Below are 6,000 nucleotides of genomic sequence, written 5' to 3' on the forward strand. Positions count from 1 at the left end.
AGAAAATTGCTTTTAATGAGAAATTAAGTGAATAAAGAAGATGGCAGGAGATTGTTGAGACTCGTGAGAGTGGGAGAAATGGCACTTGGAGAGTGCTACTGATCCAGAGACAATCGCCTTAGTACCTGTTGAATTAGAGGAAATGGGTGTTTGGATTTCTCCAAGTGAGGAAGGTGTAAACTATTTTTGTGCAAACAAAATTAGTTTCGTTTTGCTGTTGAATGCTCAATGTTGAGCATTCCAACCCCCCCCCCCCCCCTCCCCTTTTCCAGGTGTTGGGCAGTAAAATTTGCAAGGGGCAATGGGTTTTTGAGAAATTCAATGATTTTGGTTTTGCACCAAACAAGTTAGTCTGGTTGATCTAGTTTGGTTTGTTCTATCACTAATTATTATGATTTGGGGCTAGCTAAAGCGCATTCACACAAACAAGAAAATAAAACATCCACACAAGACAACAATGTTAATGTGATTCAACCAACTCCATACCTATGTCCATGCCAACTAAAATATCCACTATTAACGATATGGATTACAACAACATTAATCAACACTCATCACACAAACAACACTCACAAACCCAAAGCCCGAATACACCCTATAACTCTCTCACACTCGCAAAACAAACAACTCTCAACACACAATCATGGGGTAATCTTTCAACCCAAATAATCTACTAACTACTCTTCAAAGAAACTCATTCATGTTCTTCTAAGAGTCTTTCACCTCTCCTCACCTAGGAGGAACTTTGGGCAAAAGCCCTTCAAACCTTTTGCTACAATACATATTTATAAAGTTTTAATTTTATTCCTTGATGGACAAGGAACACTCATTATTTCTTCAATAAGTAATATTTTTCTTTCTATGATAAGGAGAATTCTTGTCATCCACACCAAGGAAATCCTTTATACCTTTCCTTCTATGTCAAAAAAACTCAAACCAAAATTTATTAGGAATTTGAGGCATATTCAACAGTTTCTTTTAGAGAAATGACAACTTCCGGATTTGATAATTTAAGAGACACAAAAATAAGAAACAATTGAGATCTTTTGGTGAAATGAGGAATGGCCAAAAACATGGTTTATTCAATGTGTTTTTCATGGGCTCTTGGGTTCTATAGGTTCCTCAAATCCATTAGGAATATTTTCAAATAGAAATTAATGATTTTTCCATAAGAATGTGAATTCATGTAATATCATTAAGAGTATAAGTGGGAGAATAAGAAAATGTACTTTGCGGATCTACTTGGTTATAAAGTACTCTTTGCATGTCCTCATCAGTCATCACGTTTGTTCATATTTCAAAAACAAAAAATTCCGTAAATAAGTAGTACTTTATTTTAACTTCATTAAACTGCTATGGGTGATTGAAATTTCGAGGGAAAAATCTTCACACTCCTTTTTGGACAAGTTGATTTTCGCTTCTCACTATTTCCGCTTAGATGCCCATAAAATATTGGAAAGAAAAGAAAAAAAAATCAAATTATTTTATTTTATATAGATATGAAACTAATCTTACACCAAAGTATGAGGGAATCCTTCAAGACAATGAAGCTGATCGCAAGAAAAATCTTCCAAGACCTGGAGGCAAACCCAAAGGAAATAAAAAAGTGAGTGAAGTAGATACAGGACAAGGAGGCAAAATATGAAAATCCATAAAAATACGAGTCAATGTAATAGAGATCAGACTTAAGAGAATTGAGAAGACAACATGACTGAAGTCATTAGCCATTATGTTTATGGACGATGGCTGAGTAGAAGAATGGAATCTCCCTTTATTGGAATAGGGAAAAGACGAGTTTGCTTAAGCAATAGTCAAGTTATCTCTCTGCATAAGAATCCATAGATCAATTTGATTATCAAGTAGCTTGGGATAGCGATCCAAAGTTGGCTCATCTTGTTGTAATGAGCCAAATTGCTATATGCTTAAAATTCGACTAGGGAAGTTGATATTCCAATAATCAATAGGGACAAATAATTCATGAGACTAACCCATATAAGATATTATCATGTCGAGTTATGAGATTAACCTAAAAGTACTTAAAATTTCAAACCAACTTAAAGACTGTGGAGAACATATAAGATATTGTCATGTCGAGTTATGAGATTAACCTAAAAGTACTTAAAATTTCAAACCAACTTAAAGAGTGTGGAGAACATATAAGATATTGTCATTTCGAGTTATGAGATTAACCTAAAAGTACTTAAAATTTCAAACCAACTTAAAGAGTATAGAGAGCATATAAGATATTGTCATTTCGAGTCATGAGATTAACCTAAAAGTATGTAAAATTTCAAGCCAACTTAAAGAGTGTGGAGAGTAATATCGAAAAGGCAAGAATACAAAGCAACGCAATGAAGTATGTTCTCAAGTTTATTGGATTCTCAATATCCAATCATGACCAACTAGTCTAATTAGGGAATGAAGGACAACTGATATGACAAAGAATTAAATAAACTAGATTTATTGGGAAATATAAGATTTAATAACATCCCACCCAAATTCAAATTCTACTCAATAAGGAATATGATAATTGGAAGTCAAATTAGAGTAAACCTAATGAGGCACTTAATTGGGAGTGGACCTCATCACACAAAAGGTGGGTAGACAATGTTAACCGAGAAATCTCTCCATGATATTAAAATGAGTCCAATTCTTTGCTAACCTAAGCATCGAAGACTTCTTTTTAGGGCACACCTCGACAGGTTTTTTTTTTTGTTCTCTTCTTTCTTTTTGTAGGTGTTTGGTGTTCGAATTGGTTGTGCAAAATTAAACATAATCATCATCTATGCACTAAATCGCAGTCCATTGTAACAAATTTAATGAGTGAGCAAACTTCCATTTCTCATATAATAATGTTCAGTCTCTGTTTTAATAATGAGGTTAACATTAAAATCAATTTGAGATTATGAGGATCAAATTCACTAGTAAAAACACAGGAATACAATTTGAACTTTAAACTTTAAACCGTCCCAAATTTTGGCGGATCGAAAGTGTGAAGCTTTGATTCTCTAAAAAAAAAAGTGTAAAGCTTTTTTTTTTCCCCCTTTCCTTTTTGGTCAGTAGAATCATTTTGAGTAATTTAAAATGGCTGTATGCTTTCCTCATTAACTTTCTTTATTCGTTTTTTTTAATGCATGGCATCTAATTCTATTTCTTCTATGATGTATTTACCACAAATTCAGTACACTTGTGCTGCCTAGTTTTGCAATTCAATATGATGAAAATGAACCTCATAAATAACATATTCTGAAAATGGATATAAACGTGTACAATTGGGGGGTCCTGGAGGTTGCGTCGTTTTTATATCTCTATAACTGGTCCCAAAAAGACCATAAATTTGTACAAAAAGGAGTGACGCAGAGAAGTGAGAGAGATCGCATGGACGTAGAAATCTAAATTGTATTTTGGATGATGGGTCATGTGCAAAACAAAGTCTCATTTTAGTGTCACTTGCCCCTATTGATAAGGTTCATCCCCACATGCAATTGTATGATATTTCTTATCAGCCCCATGCACTCTTGCTCCAAAATATTCATAACATCTCTCTCTCTCTCTCTCTCTCTCTCTCTCTCTCATGCGACATGATTTTCTTCAAGCTTTACCAACAATTTTTAACCATGTCTATAATGATTTACAGGCTCTTTAACTTAGCAACAAATATGCTTGGACAATAAAGTTGCTAATTAATAGGTTTTGGAAGTTGGAATTGCTTTCATTAAGCTTGTGCGTGACTTAAAGTTTTACAATGAAGAGCAAGATTATTAGTTTGGACAAGTTGAATGAAGACAGTGATGGGATGTGCTGTGGAAAGCAGGCCAAAATCATTGAGATACCCAACATGGGAATTTGATTTGTAATGATTTCAAATTGAAAAAATCATTTCGAAATTGAAATAATTTGGAACTTGTAGGCACCAACATCTTATTTTGAAGCATCTATATACTACTACGATTAGTGTTGGGAAGTCATTTTCTGAATACTCTCAAAATTGCAAAGCTTTGGCTGTACGCCGGCCAACAAATGTGACTCATCATTCATCACCACCATACTAATTTTTAAAGCAAAATAACCCCAACCACCTCCTAGTGTCCTATGAATAATTGAACAAGGAAAAGTGTATTTCATTATGTAATTTAAATGCTTTTCGAAAATGCAAGCAAGAGAATAAGTGATACATAAGAAATTAAGGTTACTTCCTAAACTAAACTTTCTTTTCCTTTCTATCTTTTTTTAATTAAAAAAATTTTGGTGCTACCTAACAAATTCATCCCAAAAAAAAAAATTTATGTTTGAGGGAGTTTGTTTTTATATTAACTTATTAGGCTTAAAAAATAAGTGATCAAAAAGTACAATTTTATCTAAGTTGAATAAAAATCTTTAATTTCATTATTATACTACTCATCCAAATAAGGCTAAATAAACTATGTTAAAATTTAACAAATATTATGAGAATATTGATTTATGAAATATTTTTAAAGCGAAAAAGAAAAAAAAAATCATTAACCGACACGTAAACTATACAAAAACTATCTGTAAAGTTTAAGTGCCCAATATAGGAGGGAATACGGGACAAATAGTTAATTATAGAGAAGTAAATCACATGCACACTGACGTTATCACAAAGTCAAATGACTCAAATCGAACCGTTCTCTACCCTCCTTATTAGCCTTGAAGCTCAGTCAGCAGGAGAAGCTAAACCACTTATCATCAAGATCAGAATGCATGTGATGTGAGTATATTCCATTCCATAATCGTAATTGTTTAGTGTACATTTCGTTTATGGAAAAAAGAAAAGAAAAGAAATAATGTCACCGACAAGTTCAACAACATTTGGGGTTAGCTAAATGAGAACACAATTTGGTAATGGTACGTACGGAGCAGTTGGGTACTTAAAACTTAGAGGTACAGTCCCTTGGAAAAAGTTTAAACAGACCAAATTCATAAATGCTTTTAATCTGACATGAATTGTATAATGTTCTATTTGGCAACTCACAGCCGTATAGAAAAAGAAACTATCATGTGAGAAACTTCATTTTTATACTCTGAAGAAGGACATTAATTAACCACATATTCAAACTAAGAGAGAGAACCTAGTCCATCTAATAAGATACACTACTTTTCGTTGTGTGATGAAATAATCAACTACATTATCTTCTAATTTGTGTGTAGAATCTTCTTTATCCCTATTTTTAGTGTGAATTTGGGAGAGACGTTTTGCGCGTTTTGTGTATGGGATGTGACACTTGCACTGTTCATTGACCTCTTATTCAGTGAAAAACGGAAACAGGTTTCAGCAACAGTGTTTTGTCATTTTAAAATTATTTTATTACAGTATTTTCAGCAATAAGTTTTTAGCAAATAAGCGATATCCAAACAGACCCTTAACACATCTTGAAGATAATTTAGCATTTTATAATTTAAAAGAGAGTTGTTATGTTCATAACATTTTTACAATAATTTTACAACAAATCTTAAATTATAGGTTGAGGCAAAAAGAGTAATTTCAGTGGTAGATTTAAGTTAGAATCAATAACAACTTATTACCTAAAATTTGTTGTAAAAATGTTCTAGATATAGCACTTCTTAATTTAAAATTAGATTATCCAATTCCAAGCCCGAATTTGTGAAGCAAAATTGTTTTAATCCCAATTGAAAGAGATGATTGGAGTAGTTAAAGCCAATATATCTTATAGGTGCAGCACAGTCACCGACTTTTAAGAACAATGCAGCTCATGATTAGGGGCTATATCTTAGTGGGGTGCATTATATATCCAAGAGTCCTTAAGTCCACACCTTACATTATTATTAACAAAAGATAATCATAGAATCCCATGTGAATTTGGATCCAAATAGGCGATTGTATTTTAACACCATACACATGCAAAGTCAAACCATTCAAGATGAAATCACTATCCAAGATGACACACACAAAAAATATTGGAAAACCCATATATTGTTTTGGATTTATTAGCTTTTATTCTTCCTCGAGTTCATTGCCGT

This window comes from Castanea sativa, chromosome 9 (genome assembly GCF_040712315.1).
Source record: "Castanea sativa cultivar Marrone di Chiusa Pesio chromosome 9, ASM4071231v1".
Taxonomy (NCBI): Eukaryota; Viridiplantae; Streptophyta; class Magnoliopsida; order Fagales; family Fagaceae; genus Castanea; species Castanea sativa.